Source organism: Hyperolius riggenbachi, chromosome 4 (genome assembly GCF_040937935.1).
Source record: "Hyperolius riggenbachi isolate aHypRig1 chromosome 4, aHypRig1.pri, whole genome shotgun sequence".
Taxonomy (NCBI): domain Eukaryota; kingdom Metazoa; phylum Chordata; class Amphibia; order Anura; family Hyperoliidae; genus Hyperolius; species Hyperolius riggenbachi.
The window spans coordinates 476,529,220-476,552,586 of NC_090649.1; positions in this window are offsets into that span (position 1 = coordinate 476,529,220).

Consider the following 23,367-nt stretch of genomic DNA (forward strand, 5'->3'; position numbering starts at 1 on the left):
GCGGCGATGTAAATATTTAACTTTTGGCTCCAGCGCAGGCGCAGTGTTCGCTCTTCCCACGGAGATAGGCGAAAATAGCCGATCCCCGTCGGGCCGCTCTACTGCACAGGCGCAAGTCTCCTGCGCAGTAGAGCGGACCCGACAGAGATCGGCTGTTTCCGCCTATCTCCGTCAGAAGAACCGCAACAGCGCCCCCGCTGGAGCCCGAAAAGGTAAATATTGCACAGGCTGTTGGATTTGTCACCTGTGCGTTCCAGGGGCTGCAGCGAGACTGCCGTGGGACTCAAGACGATGGGGGAAGCCTCAATAGGGTCCAGAGGCTTCCCCTTGCTGAGGTGAGTACCCCCAGGGGAACTTTATTTCAGTACAGGTTTTCTTTAAAGCGGAATATAACCCTGCATTTCAACTTTGCTCTAAAACATTATTTACAGTATATTATATGCAACCAGCATTTTTTTAGTAGACCAGCATTGGAAGGGTTACACACAGAGCTTTAAAGTTCCTGGAGAGAACTGCAGACGCATCCGAAGCTGACATAGATACATTTTGTTTACATAAATGTATCTAAGTGTGGCATGTGACTCATCTCTCTGACTGAGAAGGAGCTGGAGGACAGCCAAAGAGTGTGTAACATGTATCACTTGTTACATTCTATTTAGTTAAATGTATCTATCTGATCTTCTGCATATCTCTCCACGGAACTTTAAACCTTTGTGGGTAACCCTTCCAATGCTGGTCTAGTAAAAAAAAAATGCTGGTTGCATATAATATGCTGTGAAGAATGTTTTAGAGCAAAATTGAAATGCAGGGTTATATTCTGCTTTAAGGTGATTCTAGGCATGTGCTTAGTGATTTTCTAATCATGCCTAGCGATTTTTGGAACATTTTGGTTTATTTTTTTTTTGTATTTTGTTACAGTAGAGCTGTAAACTAAACAGCTTCTGTAACAAAATGCTTGGAAAATCGCTCTGATACAGCGCTTTTCAGAGCGCTTTTCCACTTTCCTACACTTTACATTGAGGCGGAAACTCAGAAATGCTGCAGGACCTACGTTTGGGGAAAAAAAAAGCTCATTGCTCTTGTGTACTCCACCCCATTCAAATACATCAGCCAAGCGATTTTTGAAGCAAAAGTGTTTTAAAAAGCGCTCAGAAGCGCTCTTGGTGTGCACCGACCCTTTGTCAGATTATTATTTTTAAAGTACCTGATCTAGAGTCCAAATACTCAGAGCAGCTAATAAAGCGTAACAAAAATAGGGGGGAAGGGGAGGTGCCTACCATGTGAACTGCGGATAGCAATAGTGGACGGGAAGCCCATTTTTGTTGGGGGGGGGGGGGGGTTAGGCACCATCAGGGGGGTTATTAGAAGGCCGAGGGGAGAGTTCTGTGTGAGAGCAGGGAGGGGATTAGGTCATAGCGAAATATTGGCAAATATTACCAATATTTCACTACATCATTGAAATCGTAGAATATCTGTAAATTTACAGATATTCTAATGCTATTTTATGCGCCCTTAACCTGAATGTTTGTTTCTGAGAATTCCGAAACCCGGGTCTGGCGGAATGCTCTGGGAGGAGAATTCCGCATGGCTAATCAGCCTAGGCTGTGACATCACTGGGAGGGCGGGGCTACATACAATATACAGCAATATCTAGATATTGGAAGTGTTTCTGGTTCTCAAACCTGAAAGATTACAATAAAAGTGGGTATCCTGAATCATTGATTGCATTCTACTAAAGGAGGCCATAGATCAGGCGACTTGGGGGCCGATTGACGATTGTTATTCTAATCTGAATCGGTGCCGCCAAGTGCACGCATCGGGTCGAAATTGGTTGCATTAATCGATAGGGCAAGATGTAGGGCCGACTTGCTCCATCGGGTGCACGACAGTAACGGCAATCGATATCAGGACGAACCACACAAAACCCCCGACGCTGTCACCCCTAGGGCTCGATTCACAAAGCGGTGATAACCCAGTTAAAGACTTTAGGCGTGATAACCATTTTTATCATGCCTGAACTCAGTTTAGGCATGATAAGTTTAGGCATGATAAGTTTAGATCGCGCGCAAAGTCCCGCACGCAAAGCAGCGCCATTAAACTCTATGCAAAGTGCACCAGACTTTGCTAGCGCAAAACTTTTGATCAGCTGTGCACTGCGGTGCTAACCCAGTTGGTGCTTAAACTTATCATGCCTAAAAACTTATCACACCTAAACTTATCACGCCTAAACTTATCATGCCTAAAAATGTTTAGGCGTGATAAAGGGCTTTTCACTGGCGTGCTAACTGTTAGCACCGCTTTGTGAATCAGGCCCCTAGTGTTTAATGTCCAGTCGGTGCCCAGTGCAAGCTATACATTACTGGTCCGCAGCCTCCGCTTGTCCTCCCTTTGGCCCCGGGCGCCCTCCTCACTCCATACACGCGCCCCATGTGGTTGCCGAGTAACGGGCCCATGTGTGACATCACACAAGCGCCGGAAGGTAAGTACGTCAGCAGCCACGTGGGGCGTGAGGCAGCGGATGACGCGCACAAGGCCGATTTCAGCATGAAATTGATTGGGAATCGGCCTGCGGTGTATGAGCAGCTGACAGATCATTCTCTAATCAAATTAGATTCTTGTTCGAACCTGACCATCATCGCCTGATATATGGCTACCTTTACTGCCACTACAGTGCCTCTTTACAAAAAAAAGTTCTAACAGAAAAGACAATGAGGTGCAAACAATAAAAAAAGTAATCAAGTTACAAAGTCCTTCCATTATCCGGGGTAAAGTGTTGTACAGGGAGGGAGGTTTTGTATTCTGTGTCTTGTCTGTAGTTATTCCACATACATATCATGTAAGCACTGGTGTGCCTCGGGGTTCATTAGATATTCTAACAATCTGTGGTAGCCCTAGGAGTTCCCCAAGGAGGGCTGGAGAATATAGCGGTGATTGAGGCAAGAACTGACCCCCCCCCTCCCTCTGCTCTCCGCACGATTGGCATACATCTCTGCATACACTCATCACTCAGTGTTCATTTCACTTTTACCTTCACTGCGCCAACCTCAGATGAGAACGCTGCCAAAAGGCCAACATTGCTTTTTATTATTATTATTTAAATGTAAGTAAAGCAGAACTTAAAGGACCTCTGTTGTGAAAATCTTAAAATTTCAAATACATGTAAACCTATACAAATAAGAAGTATGTTTCTTACAGAGTAAAATGAGCCATAACTTACTTTTCTCCCATGTTGCTGTCACTTACAGTAAGTAGTCGAAATCTGACATTACTGACAGGTTTTGGACTAGCCCATCTCCTCATGGGGGGTTTCTCTCTTGTTTCTTTTCTTTATTTTTAAAAGCACTTAGTGACACCAGTCCAACACAGCTGTGTGCGGTGCGTTACACATCGAGTTTGGTGCGTCAGTGTGAAGCAGAACTCTAATTACACTCCCTGATTGATGTATACACATGCAAGATGTTTGAAAGCACTTTAGGCTTGCAATTTAGCATTCAATGTGATTTCTGCCCTTAAAACCCTGCTGTACGTCACATCCAGATTTTTCCCCGGGACTTTTGGCATGTATCCCACTCCGCCATGCCCCCCTCCAGGTGTTAGACCCCTTGAAACATCTTTTCCATCACTTTTGTGGCCGGCATACATTTTTCTAGTTTTCAAAGTTCGCCTCCCCATTGAAGTCTATTGCGGTTCGCGAAAGTTTGTGCGAACCTAACCTTCCGCGGGAGGTTCGCAAACCGAAAATCGAAGGTTCCCGACATCTCTACCAATCTACTCAAATGAAGGACAATCGAGCCCACATAGCGTAAAACCGTACATTCAAATTTAGAATAAATTGTTTCAATTGTTTTGTATACAGTGCCCCCCTGCACTGTATTGTTGTTTTGTATAGAGTGCCCCCCTGCACTGTATTGTAAAACTTGAACTGCGCCACTGCTAGCCCAGAGTTGTAACGGGCTGTACCCTGTGGGATGGCCACCCAGCTGGCTAGGAACAGATATTTATCGAATCCGATAAAAATCGGTACTGCCAAGATAAATGCCCGATCAACAGTGGGACCAATTTCGGGCCAAAATTTGTGGAATGTATCAATTGGACATGCTGGTAAATCTCAGTGAGGGTCACACTGTAGTCACTTCCTGTCTGAGTCAGGACTGAGTCAGCCACTTACATACCTGATATTTAACTCTTTCAGGCAAAGAAAGAAAAAAAGGAACACAGCCTAGTTATTTGTGTGCTTGGCATTGTACATACACATGTCTATCTCATCATGTCACATGTCAGTTCGGGTATCCTTTAAGTATAAATGCACGGGGGGCCAATTCCTGAGAGATTTCATGCTGAAATCGATAAGGAATCGTACTGTAAATGACATCCATCCATAAAGGATGAAAAAAGCCTTTGTATTGCTATTTGCTAGTAATTACTGGAAATATATGTGGCATTTAGAATTTTAGTTAACTTTGATAGTTGTCCTTTAACCTCTTCTGCCTTCAGTGTATTTTCTCTTTATGGACCAGAGCAATTTTCACATTTCAGTGCTCTTCGTATTCATTCACTAATAACTTAATCGCTACTTATCACAACAAAATGATCTATACCTTGTTTTTTCCGTCACCAATTAGGCTTTCTTTGGGTGGTACATTATACTAAGAATGATTTTATTCTAAATGCATTTTAACAGGAATAATAAGAAAACATGGAAAAAAAAAATCATCATTTCTCAGTTTTCGGTCATTATAGTTTTAAAATAATACATGCTACCATAATTAAAACCCACATATTTTTGCGTCCATCTTTATTTACAAGCCTACAATTTAAAAAATAACTGTAATATACCCTCTTGACTTGCATATTTAAAAAGTTCAGTCCCTAAGGTAACTATTTATGTATTTTTTTATTGTAATTTTTTTTTTCTAATTCTACTAAACATTTTGGGTACCTTGTGGAGAGTGTGGGAGGGAATGAGTTAATTTTAAATGTAAAAAAAAGTCTTTAATGAAAAAAAAAAAAATGTAGTTTTACTATTTGGCCTCAGTAAAAAAAAAATGTATGCGTCCTGTAAACGTTTGTACGCTTACAGGAAGTGATGGGTGGATGGGAAACTTTTTTTTCCACGACATCGGCTTCTCCAGAACAAGCGCGGGTGCGCGCACGAGCGACGCGGAGCACGCAGAGCGGCGATCGCAGCTGAGGTAAGTAGATCTACGCCCATGAGGCTTAGGTAACGTTTTTAGAGGAGTAGATATACTGCCATGGAGGCAGAAAAGGTTAAGGACTTTTCCACACCTGTTCAGTTGCATCACAACGGACAATAGCACTGCATTGCAATGCAAAGCTATTCCTATGGTCTATTCCACAATGAATGCGGTGCGGCGGTTTCCAATGCAAAGATGCACAGCATGCTTTGCGTTAACTGAGTAACTCGTTTGGTTATAATGATAGTGAGACATACTTTCATTAAACTGTAGGCCTCGCTTTATGGTGCCACGGCAGCAGCAATGCCCGGTTACGTTACATTGTGACCTTATCACTACACAACTAACTCTGGGTGTGAGGGTCCTTAGAAGTATTGTAAAAGTAAGAACCCCTTCACCGCTCCCCTCTCCAGAAATTACAGCAGCCGGCATGGAACACACAGGGCTACTCACCTCTTCCAGGTTCCATGCAATGGAGCTCACTCACTCACTCTACTTCCTCTAATCAGGAAGTAGAGTGAGCGGTGCTGCAACATAGAAGACCGGAGTTCCATCGCATGGAATCCGGAAGAGGTGAGTAGTCCGGAGTGCTGCTGTAATTTCAGCTGCTTCCCCCTCCTGCTATAACCCTGGGGCACCTATAACTGGCTACCTATACTAGGGGCACCTATATTGAAGGCACCAATACCAAGCTATACTGGGGGCACCTATGCCTGGCTACCTCTATTATGGGCACCTATACCAGGCTGCCCATACAGGAGGCACCTATAACAGGCTATCTATACTGGGGACACCTATATGTTTTTTATTATTATTTTTATTTCCTGCTTGGCCTACCTTTCTAATCTCTGTTTTTTTTGTTTTTGTGTGGGGGGAGGATGGGGAGTCATCCAATTTCTAGTTACACCCTTGCTCAGGAGTACTTTATTGGAGAAGTTCAGTTCAGTCAGAACGAAGAACATTTTTTGCTTGTTAATATCTATAGAACCCCTTAAAACCCCCAACAAAAGGCAATTTTTATATACTGCTAATGGTGTGATTATTAGTTTATTGTGTTTTTATTAAATAAATAGGTATATGCAAGGTTCCTGTATGCCTATACACGCTTAAAATGTCCCAGTCTGGTAAATTACATTGAATTTCTGGTGTACTGCCACTGCCAATATAAATATTTCCTAGATGGTGTCACCTGATATTGCTTCTATCTGGAGTTTGTAGCGGCGACGAGATGATCGCTAATTACCTCTGATCCCAGCGTAAGGCCCTGCCTGCAGGAATCTGCATGTCCCAGAGGTGGACTGTTTCCTAAACACTACAAGGGAAATGAAACGCGTTGGCTCCAAAGGGAAACCTGATCACGTTTTTTTCCCTCTGCAAAAATTCCCTTCTCTGTCCTGTGCCTTTTGTTTTCACGTGCTTTATGACAGGACTGCAATAACACAGAAAGATGTGCGGGGTCACTGGTATCAGGGCCCAGAGTGCTGTCTTACATGACATCACCCCTCCTGCTCCACTGTCTCATAACAGGAAGTCCCTCAGGTAAGCCACAGGAAGTGCTGCCTCACCGACGCTCTGAGGAGGAAATATCTGCTGGGGATGGATGGGCCCGCTTATAACAAAGCTTCCTTCCACCTTTTCTCTCACTGTCACTCTCCAGCCATTTATGTAAGGTGCCATTTTGTTACCAAATCCTCACAAGAAATACCACCTAAGGTCTCGTTCACACTTTGGACGTTGTTATGCGCTGTAGCGCAACGCTGACACCATGCGTAACGCATGGTGTGTATAAAATGTATTAAAATCATTTGCCCCGTTCAGATTATTATGCTGTGATTGCCAGCGCTGCTGAAATGGAGGGTTGTCAGCATTTTTATCAGCAAGGCATGTAAATAAAGTCAATGGCCACTCTTTTTTAGCGCACAGAAGAGCACAAAAATGCATTGTAATTGTACTTGTGTACACATAATGAAATCCACCCCAGCCCTTACACCATTCAGGGAAACAAACGCATAGAAACGTGTACAATAATGTGCAGAAACGCGGTCACATTTTAAAATGCGTTCATGTGCATTCCAAATGCACCTGATGTGAACCAGGCCTAAGGCTTCGTTCACACTGGGGATGTTCCTTTACCCTCGTCAAAGTACATTGCCCTCTGCGCTTTGCTTGGTGCAGCTTTGTCCATTCATTCTAATGTACCACGTTCACATCTATGTGCTTTGTTACTGTCCGCTTAAGAAACATGGCGCTGTAAAGAGGAGTGAACACCGCTCACCACCCCACCTAGACAGCCAGGAGCAGGACCACAGGCAGCCAAGCCCCATATTCAGCATAAGGAGAAGGAAAGATCCGCTGCACCAGCTACTAAAAGTCCAATTTTTATTATAAGATGAAAAAGCTGGACATGCACATAGCTTACGCGTATCGGAGCCTTACAATCGCTCCTTAGTCATAGCTAAAGCAAATTCTAAAATGACCACAATTACATACAACCACACCCCTAATAGGCGTGGCTGATCACATGATATACAGGTGCGAGTACAAAACATATCTTAAAGATAAATATGTATGTTTCTAAGATACATACGAATAGTGCCCAATTAAGAACATTACACAGACAAATAATATCAAGGTTCAACACATAGGCCTCGATTCATCATTGTCTTTGCGATAACTTTTTACAGTTCGTTAAATTACCGAATTCGAAGTGTATCGATTTCTAGTTGTATTCATCAAGGTATATCCATAACAATGCAGTAACCATTCGTTAACGTGTTAATATTTCCATATTACAGCGGTAATTTAACACAAGGCCATAAGATTCCCGTGGAATTGTGGGTCAGTCCTTTGAACACCACATAGCAACATTCTGAATAGGGCTTAACACCTGGACCAGGATTCTGGAAGTGGTTTGGGACAATCCCACAATTTCGCCAGCTGCGGCTTGATAGGAGCCTTTTCTGAAAAAATGTAGTGCAGCTAGCAATTTAGTTAACCCTGCCACTGCCTGTGTTCCCTTACAAGATGATTCAAGAGAAATGCAAATGTCCTGGTATAGCAAATAAATATATATATATTTTCTTGCAAATTGATATGGCTCTAGACCTTATTCTTGCCCTTCTGCACCTTTGAATCACTCTCAGCTGATGCATAAGCACTTCAAATGGCTCCATCTTCTCTGTCAGCAATGATCTGACAGGAATAACGACCGAGCAGTGAAGGAGATAACTAATCCTAAATGCAACGCTAAACCACACCCACTTTCATTTTCATGAATTGCACTTTCTTCCGTATTATCGCATCATTACCGAATGATTACCGAATGCTCACTAACAGCTGTAGATAACTTTGATGAATCCTGAAATCAACTTAGCGAGTTCGGTATTTTACCGAGCTGTTGGTAATTGATTCGATAAGTCTTGATGAATCGAGGCCATAATCACTAAAGGAAAGGGGTAGTCAAAGGACGAGGAAACTGGATGCAGGCCCAAAAAAAGTATTAAAGATCATAAAAAAGACTTACATCACACCAAGTGTTGAAAAACCTTAGAGCCCCCCAAAATTCTCTTTTGTGGTCCCCCTGTAATATTCGGAAATCCTTTCCCGTAGAGGGCGAGTTGTGCAGCCTACATACTGCAATGAACACTTCTGGCAGTAAATAGTATAAATGACATTAGTGGTTACACCATTAATACAGCCCACCACGGAAAAAGTCTGTTGCTTAGAGAAGGAGTAAACCTCTGGACCAGGTTGCAAATAGGCACAATAATGACAAGTGGCATAGCCACATCTATAAGTGCCAGTTGTAGACAACCATGTCCTATTGGGGGGTAAGCCTGAGTTATATAAACTTGGGGACAACATAGAGGCTAGAGTTTCATGTCTACGTGAGGAGAAAGAACAACCATCTTTTAAAATCCCGCCAAGTTTTCTATATACAAAATAGGTAGACCTTTCCGGACAGCAGAGGTCACCTGGTCATATTCAAGACTTTAGGTAGTAACAACTGTGACTTATTTGTTTTCATCGTATTTCCTATGTAGCTTCCTTGGAAAATCCTGCAGAAGGTCTGACCTGTCTCTATGTTGGACTATCCCCCGCGCTCTACGCAGCTGCCATCTCTTATACCCCCTCTCAAACAGCCTTTTTTTCTACTGCCTGTAATTCATTATTAAGATGGATGGGGTTGGAGCAGTTGCGTTTGGCGTGCACCATCTCCCCGACAGGGACCGCTTTAATTGTATGAATTGGATGGCAACTGGGCGCAGTTAGCACCCAGTTACCCACACAGGGCTTTGTAAACGTAGATGTCTCTATAGCCCCGTTATCCACTATGCATGTAAGGGTTACATCTAGATAGTCAATTTGGTGTGTTCCACCATTCATGGGGAAAGTCAGATTTACGTAATTTTGATTTACAAATCTAAGGAAATCATCCAGCTCCTCGAGGGGTCCACTCCATATCAACAACAGGTCATCTATATATCTCCCGTACCAATAGATACGGGAGAAATACAGAGTAACGTCCCCAAGGATGGGGAGCTCCTCCCACCATCCCATGTACAAATTGACAAGGGAAATGGGAGAACTTGGCTCCCATCGAAGCTCCACATCCCTGGAGATAAAACCTGCCGTTAATCATAAAATAATTGTGCGTTAAAAGAAATTCAACTGCCGTAAGGAGGAAAGACCTCAATGGAGGAGGATAGGACGAATACTGTTCCAGGTGATGAGACAAAGCCTTCAAAGCCCTATCATGTCATGTGGTATGGATGTATAAAGAGAAGCAACGTCAAGGGACACCCATCTATATTCCTTAGCTCTTTAAATTTGTCGTATACTAGCCAGAAGATGTTTGGTGTCTCGTAAAAAAAAAACGGGAAGTCGTGCAACAAATGAGAGTCCACCAATTCACCAAGATGTTCCCCCAGGGATCCAATTCCAGCCACAATAGGGCGGCCCCTGGGCGGAACGTCTGGTTTATGGATTTTTGGTAAATGATGGAATATGGGTATGATTGGTGATTTAACCATCAAAAATTCCCTCATCCTTTTACTTAGTACATTCATATACACAACCTCGTCTAGGAGGTGCCCCAACTTCTCCTAGAAGTTCCCCGTAGGGTCCGATGGAAGGAGACGGTAGGTATCCTTGTCCCGCAGCTTCTTACTCATAATCCTTTGCATTTACACATAAAATGTTTTATAATTACCTGGGGCTTCCTCCAGCCTCTGACGCTCTGAACGCTCCTATGCCGCGTCCTCATCCTCCTCCAGCTCCGGTACCGGGTCCCCGCACTTCCGTCAGTCGGGCCAGTCTGGTCAGGAGAAGTGCGCCCTCTACGTATCTCTCCAGCGGCGGCTGGCATGGTACGCAAACAGCGCACTTCAATTATGTCAGACTGGCTCCGACTGACGGAAGTGCGGGGACCCGGTACCGGAGCTGCAGAAGACGGAGGACGGCAGCGTGGGAGCGATCAGAGCGTATGGGGCTGGAAGAAGCCCCAGGTAAGTATAAAACATTTTATGTGTACCAGCTCTGGTACACTTTAAAGGAAATTGAAGCTGAGAGTGATATGAAGGTTGCCAATGTGTACAAAATAAAAGGGCGCTTGGAGATTTGGGCGCTCAGGAAAGCCAATAGTAGGATATCGGTATTGTTTTTTTACTATAGCAAAAAACGAAACTGACTCTCACACAGAACACGACCACTAACCCTAGCTCCCCCCCCCCCCCCCCCCACACACACACACACAGACACACGCAGACACCCTTCCTGATGCCTAGTCCTAACCCCCCTGGACACACACCATACCCGATGCCTGACCATAACCCTCTCCCCCTGCACAAACAACCTACCTGACGCCTAACCTTAACCATGCCCTGCCACCAATCGCTGCGTTCATTATTGTCAGATCTGACAAGATTAGCTGCATGCTTATTTCTGGTGTGTGATTCAGACACTACTGCAGGCAAATAGATCAGCAGGGCTGCCAGGCAACTGATATTGTTTAAAGGGGTTCTGTGTTCGGCTATTTTAAAAACCAAAAACTGACACTTACCTGGGGCTTCTACTGGTCCCCTGCAGATAACCTTTTCCGCGCCATCACTCAAGAATCCTCTGTTCCCCCGCCGCCGGTCACCGTCCAATTATTCGTCTATACAAATTATTCAACTAGGCAAATGCAACTGCACCTGCGTGGTCACGCACGTCCTGGGGCAAATAAATTCTTCTAGAAATGTTTTAATCGATCTTAGAAAACGATTGCATTAAAATCTATTCACCTATGGCCGCCATTAGAACGACTGGGCCAGATTTATCAAGTAATCAAGAGTGTCTGAGACAAAATATTGGTAAGTTTTTAGAAATTCGTGCAGAACTGTCTCAGGCATCTTAAGAAATCATTAGATAGTGCAGATTCATTCTAAAACTGTTGTATAATAGGCGGAGCTAGGAAGGTCTCTCAGACAGTGCAGTGTGTGAGGGGAATTGCTGTTGCTGATGTAACCAATACATTTGCTGTATTGATAGCAGCAGGCTCTGAGGAGGAATTCAGCAGGGGGGAGGAGCACATCACAAATCATGTCTAGCCTGCACTCTGCAATCATGTCTAGCCTGCAGTTCTACATCTGTAGAACTGCTATCAAGCACTTCTGCGCCAGTTTAGGGATTGATTTTCACTTTTCCTAACTGTAGTGCAGCTCTAGAAATTCATGCTAAATTGCCACTATTACCTAGGGTTTAAGAAGGTTCTTATTATCATGCAGAACTGTTCTCCCTGCTGGTTAGAACAGATTAAGAAGAAAAAACTGTCGGTAATGCGTTGATAAATCTCCCCCACAGTGAGTTGCTTTCGGTCTTGGTGGATCCTAATACAAGATGGTACATGAGGGAACCTCCTCCCTACCAGATACATAATGATCCTGTTCTCCGCTCCTCTCCAGCGATCTTTCACGTGAAGAATCAGAGTGACTGGCGTGAACGCATGGGCAGGCCGCGACAGATGCACAGTGCGAGCCTGTCACTCTATTTATCACACCCATATACCCAGGCAAAGACCTAGCAGTCAATATTTTTGCTGCGCCGCGACCGTAACGCGATCAGACTTTGTTTGCACAGCTGTTATTTTGCCTGTATTTACATATGCAAATTAAATAATTAAACCGCCTGCCGAAAAATAACGCCCCAATGCCAATACGTATAACTCTAGTTTAATTTTCCTCAAAATATTTCCCTTCCTTTCCAACTGAACAGACACATCGGCGTTTCCAGGACGCAAAAGGCCTCATTCGCTGGCTATAAACTGCTTTATGTCCCGCCGAATGGAAGCAGAATGTTCTATCAGAGGTTTTTTCCCAACTGGAAAGATTCTCTGCCAGTTAAGATGTGTCCGGGGACAGGTGCAGGATGCCCCGAGAGCTTTAGGGTGCAGCTGTCAGATGTCATCTCCTTCAGGCTCCCTGCACACTGCATGCAATTCCGATTTTTAATCGGTTTTTACATCTGATTCAGATTCCGATTTTTAATCGTTACTGCATGCTGCGTTTTTTTCCTCTGTTTTTCTGTTGATTACATTCAGGGAAAATCGGAATTGCAAATCGGAAACGGAATCGCAAAACGGATTTGCAGTGTGCAGGGAGCCTCAGTCTCGTGAGAAGAGATTGCCAGGTCTGTAGTATAAACAATGGACAGCTATCGTATAGCTGCTGCTAAAATTTCAGGTGCAGCCAAAAGTGTAACTTTATTTTGCTGTGTACAGTGATACTTTACCTTCTTCCAGTGGAACATATCCTTAACAGACCAATGGGGAGCCTTGGAGCCAAATGTAAAGATGCTTTGAACTCTGCTATACTAAGTATAGATAGAGGTGCATCTCCCTCCGTGGCTTTCCACTCTCCTCGCCGCACACCGCACCTATCGCCCCCACCTACACTGGCTCCCTGGAGCACGCTAATAGAGTTGGTGTTTCTAGCACTTAACCTCCTTGCCGGTTATCCAAAGCTCAGCTCGGGGTAACCTGCGTAGGAGGATTTCTCAGGCCCCGCTGGGACGATTTTCACAATTTTTTTTTCCTGCACGCAGCTAGCACTTTGGGGTGGATCGGGATACCCTCTAACGTCCATGACGTCGGTGACGTCATCCCACCCGGTCGCCATGGCGACCGGGGAAGCCCAGCAGGAAATCCTGCTTACTCTGATCGCCGAAGGCGATCAGAGTGGATAGGGAGATGCCGCTTGTCAGCGGCTATCATGTAGCGAGCCCTCGGCTCGCTACATGATTTAAAAAAAAATTTTTTTTTTAAAAAGTGCTGCGCTGCCCCCAGAATTGTAACGGCAAGGGGGTTAAGGGGTCTTTGCTATTAACCACTAAAGTTGGCGGCCAGTGACTTCAATGTAAAAAATGTGAACGCAAATTTTTTACAAAACAAATGTGTGGTTACCACTTCAAAGCTTCTGTACAGTATATCTACTCCCCTTTAGACTTCATTTAAAAGCCCAGGGGAGTAAATATACACACCCCCGCTGCCACCACCGCTGTTCGTGCTCCCGCTCACTTGTGCGCTCGTTCGCATTGCCGTTCGGTCACCAGGAGATCAATGAATGGGAAAGAAATTCCCATTCATTAATCTAAGTCCCCTTAGCAATGATCGGCGGCTTCTATGAGAAGCTGCGCAATCATTCTGAAGTAAAGTGAAGTAGGTAAGTAACAGTTTCCCATCCTCAGTACACTTCCTGTAAACGTCCATATTTCACTTACAGGACCCATTAAAAAAAATGACTGAGGCCATCTTGTGGCCAAATAGTAAAACTACATCTAAAAGCATTTTTTTAAATGCAAAGACCTATTTTTACATTTTAGATTAACCCCTTACCTCCCACACTCCCCAATAGTTACCAACATTTGTTTTTTTGTAACAACAAAAAAAATACATAAATAGTTTTCTTAGGGACTGAACTTTTTTAACCTCCCCGGCGTTCTATTGAGATCGCCAGGGAGGCTGCGGGAGGGTTTTTTTTCAATAAAAAAAAAACCATTTCATGCAGCCAACTGAAAGTTGGCTGCATGAAAGCCCACTAGAGGGCGCTCCGGGGGCGTTCTTCCGATCGCCCAGAACAAACAAGGAAGGCCGCAATGAGCAGCCTTCCTTGTTTGGCTTTCCTCGTCGCCATGGCGACGAGCGGAATGACGTCATGGACGTCAGCCGACGTCCTGACGTCAGCCGCCTCCGATCCAGCCCTTAGCGCTGGCCGGAACTGATTGGGCTCGGGCGGCTGGGGGGACCCTCTTTCGCCGCTGCTCGTGGTGGATCGCCGCAGAGCGGCGGCGATCAGGCAGCACACGCGGCTGGCAAAGTGCCGGCTGCATGTGCTGCTTTTTATTTGAAGCAAATCGGCCCAGCAGGGCCTGAGCGGCAGCCTCCGGCGGTGATGGACGAGCTGAGCTCGTCCATACCGCTCAGGAGGTTAATATGTATGTCAAGAAGGTATATTACTGTTACTTTATAAATGATGGGCTTGTTATGAGTGATGGATGAAAAACGGAAAAAAAATGCATCTTTATTTCCAAATAAAATGTGCCAGACATTGTGATAGGGACATCATTTAAACGGTGTAATAACCGGTACAAATGGGCAAATAAATTACGTGGATTTTAATGACGGTAGCATGCATTATTTAAAAACTATAATGGCTGAAAACTGAAAAATAAAGATTTTTTTCCAATTTTTTTTTCTTATTTTCCCATTAAAAAACATTTAGAATAAAGTAATTCAGGGCATAATGTACCACACAAAGAAAGCCTAATTAGTGACAAAAAACAAGATAAAGTTCACTTCATTGTGATAAGTAGAGATAAAGTTATTGCCAAATGAATGGGAGGAGAGTTAAAATGAAAAATCTGGATTTGACGCAAAGCAGCATTTTAAGGGCAGAAATCGCATTGCTAAATTGGATGCCAAAAGTGCTTTAAAATATCTTGCATGTGTATACATCAATCAGGGAGTGTAATTAGAGTACTGCTTCACACTGACACACCAAACTCACTGTGTAACGCACCGCACACAGCGGTGTAGTGACGGCTGTGCTGGACTGGTGAGCACCATGGCGAGAGTGCAGGGATGGCGGTTTTCAAGCCCATATGGTCGCCAGGCTGAGGTAGGACAGAACAACAGTGATTGTCCAGCTGATCGAATCGGTTGATGGCGCACGCCTTCTGAACACTGTACTTTGGTCCAGGGCTGCACGAAATCACGACAGCACGACCTCAAACAGACCTGCCGGGTGGCCTGCCTCTGCCTGTTTTGTCCATATTGGGGGGGATGAAGTGAAAGGTGTGCACTGACTTGACTAATACAATGTGCAGTCACATAGGTGCAATGAAAGGTATGCAGTGACTGGTATTACAATACAATGTGCAGCTGTCACACAGGTGCAGTTAACAGGTATGCACGGAGTGGTATATTACACAGCGTGCGGTCACACAGGTACTGTGAACAATTATGCAATGACTGGTATTACAAATTTGCAGCTGTCACACACACAGGTACCGTGAACAGGTGCAGTGACACTGCATGCGCTCACGTAGGTAGGTGGGTGCACTGAAGGGAACAACAGGTAGGTATATGCAGTGATGGGTATTACAAATGTGCTCCTGTCACACACACACACAGGTACCGTGAATAGGTGCAGTGACACTGCGTGCTGTCACGTAGGTAGGTGGGTGGGTGCACTGTGAACCACAGGTAGGTATATGCAGTGATGGGTATTAAAAATTTCAGCTGTCACACACACAGGTAGTCACTGAATGAGCTGAGCCTGGCATTGGCACAGTGGGAATTACCAAGGGGCCAAGGTCCAGCAGCTGCGACTGACTGACAGGGCTGTATATGCAACACAAGTGTCTGTGGGACACACACACACACACAGAAAAAAAAATAGATCACCAGAACAACAGTAGCTCTCAAAAGAGCTGTTGAGGATGAGGAGTGCTTTTTAGCAATAAGGATCAGCAAGAAAGAGCAACCTAACAAGCCTTACTGTAGCCTAAGTAAGCTTTCCCTAATGTCTCTGCAGCACCTCTCCCTGCTCTAATTACATGAGTGAAATGGCTGACGCTGCCTGCTTTTTATAAGGGGGGGGGGGGCTCCAGGAGGGAGTGTAGCCTGATTGGCTACCCTGTGCCTGCTGACTGTAATGTATAGGGTCAAAGTTGACCCTAATGAAGTAGTATAGGGGGCAGGTCGAACGCCATAAAGTTTGCATTCGTTCACGAACGCGAACCAACGTGAACCACCGAAGTTTGCGCAAATAAGTTTGCAGGCAAATCGTTCGGGCCATCTCTAGAAATGGGTAGGGACAAACTCAATCCAACATAAAAATTAATTTTCAAAATTATAATCAAACTTGGGAAAGTATTAGTATAGCTACACAAGACATATGGGGTAACATTTTAACCGCGATAAGTAGTAGAATAGATCTTAGGGTGTTTTCAGGCTAAGGGCTAGGTTTTTTTTAGTAAACTGAATCAAAAGCAGTAAAAAAAATTGTATATTCTTTACCAAAACCAAGACTTGTAAAATGAAAACAAAGTGAAAGAATATAAAAGAAAATAACTATATTGTTACCTTAGGAACTTGGATTTTTAAATATGTATGCCATGAGGGTATACTACTGTTATTTTTCAAATAAGGTATTGTAATCATCGATAGTGTACAGCGAAAAAGCAAAAAACACAAAATAGAAAAAAGACACCTTTATTTCAAAATACAATATTGTCACCATACATTGTGCTAGGAACATAATCTAAATGTTGTAATAACCAGGATGGATAAGCAAATAAAATTTGTGGGTTTAACTTATAGTTAGCACTGTTAATTGTAAAGCTATAATGGATTGAAATGGAGAAATAGTGTGTCTTTTCCATTTTTTCCCTTCCTTTCTATTTAAAATGCACAGAAAATAAGGTAAACAAAAATATTACTCACTAAAAGCCTAATTTGTCTGAAAAAAACAATACATAGATCATTTAAGTGCGATAAGTAGTAATAAAGCTATTGGCAAATGAATGGGAGCCGTGCTGATATATGAAAATTGCTCTCGTCCTGAAGTGATTAATATTCCCCCGATCATCAGCATGGTGATCATGAATATTGATAAAGGACAGTAATAGGCATTTCTCATGCACTTTATCTATGGCCACACCAAGACTTCAGAGGTCTCGATGTCATAGTGACTTTGTGTAACGGCCTGGCAAGCTTTTCATGGAATGATAGTCATGAGGTAAATACAATAATACACAATGCCATAGCAATAAGGGATGGGGAAGACGGGAAGCGGCCCTTGGCAGATTGTTATGAAAGTGATTTGGCGTTCCAACCCAAGGACAATATATTTAGGAAGTTAAACTAGCAGAGACTTCCTCTTGTGCAGGATTTATGAGGTGATAATAATTAAGTTAATGAAAGTGAAGTGCGGAGAGCCTTGTCTCCGAGGGGTCATTACAGCCGGGGAATTACTTAGAGAGCAGGGACAGAAGTGACATTGTAAAGTCGCTTGTCTGAAATACTTTGTTCCACCAAGGAGATGGAATTTTCCTCAAAACTCAAGAAGACAAAAGCTAAATGTAAGACCAGCGTGTCGCTTATGTGGGGGTAACAAACAGCGGTGGGGAGATGCCAGGCCGAGGCATAGGCTAGAAAGGCTCCAGCCTCAGGGCGCAGTGTAGGAGGGGGCGCACAATTAATTCAGCGGTCATTCCTAATTATGTATGAAGCAGAAAGAAATAAGAAAAGGGGATACATAGCAGTGACTGCAAGCCAGATAACTAGAAATTAAGGTGTTGGGGAGGTTGTGGGCCCTGGGGCGCCTCTTAGTCTAATAGCAATCAGTGTGTGACGACTGGGGTGGGAGGGATGGAGGGGCGCACTTTGGTGTCTCAGCCTTGGGTGCTGGATGACCTTGTCCCTGCTCTGGGGAGATGTACCAAGTGCAGTATAAAGGGGCACCTTGCTCACTCCCATGTCAGAGCCACCATCAGAAATTTCTGGGCACCATACTGGAAAAAGCTGCCGCCCCCCCTCCCCTGACAGATTAAAGACCAGAGCAGATGAAGGCAGAGCAGAATGATCGGAGGGCCTCAGGGAAATCCAGAGAAAAGAGGACTCCCACACTGTGGAGTTAGGTGAGTTATGAAAGACGTGATGATGATCTGCTCCCTGTAGAGGCAATGTATATAGCCATTACCATGGGAACCGCTCTCCTGCTTTCCTGCCTCTTCACAGCAGCCGCGGGACGCGCTGCTGTGAAAGAAGAAGACTGGACATGCAGGAGAGGGTCTGACCGGGCAATATAAAAGAGGAAGCGGCTGCCAGCTAAGGTAACAGCGGCGGCCGTGGTTGGAGGGGAGTGGGCAATTATACTACTTACTGTATACATACGGTAGGTAACTATACTACCTATACTGGGGTAACTATACTACCTATACTGGGGTAACTTAACGACTATCCTGGGACAACTATACTACCTATACTGGGGTAGCGATACTACCTATACTGGGGCAACTATACTAGCTATACTGGGGTAACTATACTAGCTATACCCGGGTAACTATACTCCCTATACTGGGGCAACTATACTCCCTATACTGGGGCAACTATACTAGCTATACCCGGGTAACTATATTCCCTATACTGGAGTAACTATACTAGCTATACTGGGGTAACTATACTCCCTATACTGGGGTAACTATACTAGCTATACCCGGGTAACTATACTCCCTATACTGGGGCAACTATACTCCCTATACTGGGGTAACTATACTAGCTATACTGGGGTAACTATACTAGCTATACTGGGGCAACTATACTCCCTATACTGGGGTAACTATACTAGCTATACTGGGGGCAAGTATACTCCCTATACTGGGGTAACTATACTAGCTATACTGGGGTAACTATACTAGCTATACTGGGGTAACTATACTCCCTATACTGGGGTAACTATACTAGCTATACTGGGGCAATTATACTCCCTATACTGGGGCAACTATACCTATATACCCTATACCTGTAGCTGGCTACCTACATACCTATACACGCCAAATAATTTTGCCGCCGCCCCAGAACATCCCCCCCCCCCCTGGAAACCACCACGCCAGCATAAGACCCATCCCCCCCCCAAGTCTCTCACCTCGGGTTCCTTTTAATGAGGGAGGTATAAGAATGCACAATTTACAACATATGCAAACAGTATGGAGACAGCCATTTTGGAGCACAAAAAAACTAATGATATTCCAGTCAGACATAAACAGAATATACTGGCATGTATAATGTTTTCACAGGTTTGCTTTGCTTCACAGGATCTGGACAAGGTCACTTTAAATAACCAACAGAAAATAGCTCACAGGCTGTTGTTTGGAAGGATCGCTGGTCTGCTGAGGAAGGAAGAGACAGTCACTGGGACCAGGAAGAGGAATGTAAAGAGAACCTGCATGGCTCTAAGGATTGTCTCCTGAACAATGAGAGGAACCTGTATATGGAGGAAGCTCTGAGGAGAAAGTGTGAGGAGCGCTGGCAGGAAGCAGGGGCCGCCCACCCTCTGTCAAGTTCAAACGCATTATGTAATAAGCTGACCTGAGAAAGGACACAGAGCCATCGGGGTAAGTGTGTCCTCTCCACACTCATTTCCTGGATGGCCACTCAGGGTTGTTTTCTGTTTTCAAAACACTTTAATGCTGCAGATCGCCATCGAGAAGCGTCAATTATAGAAAACGGATATGCTTGTTTTTTTCAGATGGTCTCGTTTACTATTCTGCTTTATTTGGGTCCAGAAGTTGCACTAAAGCCATCGGTAATTAGCTTACCTGAATAAAGTCTAAATGGCAAGCTTTTTTCTCTAGTGTTTTTCACTCCTACAAGTATAACGAACAGATACAAGCAAGACGTTTTGAGTCAGGATGATACCATTTATTGGCCAACTTAAAAGAATAAGAGTAAGCAAGCTTTTGGCTGCGCAGCCTTTGTCAGACTTATGTCTGCACTTTATCTGATGAAGGGGACCCTCCGTGGCCCTGAAACAATTGTCATGTTGTGCATAAAATAAACTGCTTGATTATTGATATTGGTGGGCCAGCCGAACTTGAATTGCTGATATTGGACTGATGTTGCTTCTGCATCAAGGCTGAGCACCCAACACCCATGGCAAGGTGTGCCTATCCATGACCAGATAATGCACTTTTTCAGACTTAAAGAGACTCTGTACTTAAAGAGAAGCTGTCAGCCATACTATCTCAGAAAAAAAAACACATATATAAGTAGATGCAGTAAAAACTTGCTCTACTTACATAATGTATTGCACTGTCCACATTTTGAATTTAGTGATTTTTCTACAGTATAAAAAGGAAAAATCCTTCTTAGCATTTCCTATTTTTTTTTCTGTGGCTAGGTCATTTCCTCTCTTACTCTCCTCTGCCTGATTGTGTATGCATAGCCCGCCCTTCACTATAGAAAGTGCATTGTCTCAGCATGAGAAGTATTGGCCAATCAGAGAGGAACAGAGGCGTGGGAGGGGAAAACAGGCGGGAAAGAGGCTTCAGACAATCAGGCTGCATTAGTGAAGTCTGAGGGGAAGTAGAGAAGCAAAAAAGGACAACCCAGCATGCCCTGCAACTTCCTTTTTGTGTACCAAATTTTGTGATGTACCAAATAAGAGTCAGGTAAACTGGGGAATGATCATTTATCAACAAGAAAAGTAATAGTGATTTTAACTTTTGGATTTCCTGGTTAGCATCCTTATTACTTCTTTACCAGATAAAAAAAAAGAATTGATTTTTGATTTTATGCCCGACAGTTACACTTTAAAAAAAATCCTTAGGGGGATACTTACCTCGGGAGGGGGAAGCCTCAGGGTCCTAATGAAGCTTCCCTGTCCTCTCTAGCTTTGGGGAATCAACCGATGCCTCCCCCAAAAAGTCCATCGTCAAGCCTGACAAAGGGTGCGCAGGCACGGGCAATACTTACAAAAGTACTTTACTTACTACGCAGGCGCACTAGCCGCTCTTTATTCAGGTTAAGGCAGAAATAGCCAAACCCGATCGTATCCGCTTCACTGCGCAGGCGCAAATGACTCGCACCTGCACAGCAGAGCGTATCCAATCAGGTTCAGCTATTTCCGTCTTAACATGAACGGAGAGTCGCGGTTGGTAAATATTTACCTCGCCGCGGTTCTGGGGGTTTGCCGCGCTGGATTGACGGGACACTGGAGGACGGGGGAAGCCTTGTTAGGAGCCTGAGGCTTCCCTCTCCCGAGGTAAGTATATCCCAGAAGGTTTTATTTTTTCATTGCAGATTTTCTTGAAATGCTGTTTGCTTACAAGCTGTAGGAACAGACAGCTATACACATGCAACATCAAAAGGGGATACGAAACAGATACTGATAGAGCCCACAGTATCCTTATTCAGGGATGCCACTGCTACTGATCGAGTGCAGTGATTAGACCGATGACAGTACTGTGGTCTTAACCACGAGACCCAGGGCCGAGCCTGGGCGGGTGCTGCGGGTGCAAGGCACCCAGGCGCTTGCCTCTGAGAGGCGCCGCCCGGCCCCGCTCGCCCGGCCCCGCTCTCCCCCTGTGGCCGCCGCCGCTTCAAGCTGCCTCCCTCTAGCCGCCGCGTCAGACCTCGATCAGGCGGGCGGGCGCTAGGACCTAGCACGCCGCACTGATATGCGGAAGTGACATCACTTCCGCATATAGAGCGGGTGCGTCCGGCGCCCTTTTCCTGGTCGGGTCGCCCGCTGATTGAGGTCTGACTGAAGCTGCTGAAAGGTGAGGGGGGAGCGGAGGAGGGAGCGGCGGCGGCGGCGGGGCGCGCTCCTGTCACTCACTAGCTATCGTGGGCACAGATACCACCTGGCTACCTATCCTGGGCACAGATACCCCCTGGCTACCTATCCTGCGCGCACATACCCCCTGGCTACCTATCCTGGGCGCACTTACCCCCTGGCTACCTATCCTGGGCGCACATACCCCCTGGCTACCTATCCTGGGCGCACATACCCCCTGGCTACCTATCCTGGGCACAGATACCCCCTGGCTACCTATCCTGGGCACACATACCCCCTGGCTACCTATCCTGGGCGCACATACCCCCTGGCTACCTATCCTGGGCACAGATACCACCTGGCTACCTATCCTGGGTGCACATACCCCCTGGCTACCTATCCTGGGCGCACATACCCCCTGGCTACCTATCCTGGGCGCACATACCCCCTGGCTACCTATCCTGGGCGCACATACCCCCTGGCTACCTATCCTGGGCGCACATACCCCCTGGCTACCTACCCTGGGCGCACATACCCCCTGGCTACCTACCCTGGGCGCACATACCCCCTGGCTACCTACCCTGGGCGCACATACCCCCTGGCTACCTACCCTGGGCGCACATACCCCCTGGCTACCTACCCTGGGCGCACATACCCCCTGGCTACCTATCCTGGGCGCACATACCCCCTGGCTACCTATCCTGGGCGCACATACCCCCTGGCTACCTATCCTGGGCGCACATACCCCCTGGCTACCTATCCTGGGCGCACATACCCCCTGGCTACCTATCCTGGGCGCACATACCCCCTGGCTACCTATCCTGGGCGCACATACCCCCTGGCTACCTATCCTGGGCGCACATACCCCCTGGCTACCTATCCTGGGCGCACATACCCCCTGGCTACCTATCCTGGGCGCACATACCCCCTGGCTACCTATCCTGGGCGCACATACCCCCTGGCTACCTATCCTGGGCGCACATACCCCCTGGCTACCTATCCTGGGCGCACATACCCCCTGGCTACCTATCCTGGGCGCACATACCCCCTGGCTACCTATCCTGGGCGCACATACCCCCTGGCTACCTATCCTGGGCACAGATACCCCCTGGCTACCTATCCTGGGCACAGATACCACCTGGCTACCTATCCTGGGCGCACATACCCCCTGGCTACCTATCCTGGGCGCACATACCCCCTGGCTACCTATCCTGGGCGCACATACCCCCTGGCTACCTATCCTGGGCGCACATACCCCCTGGCTACCTATCCTGGGCGCACATACCCCCTGGCTACCTATCCTGGGCGCACATACCCCCTGGCTACCTATCCTGGGCGCACATACCCCCTGGCTA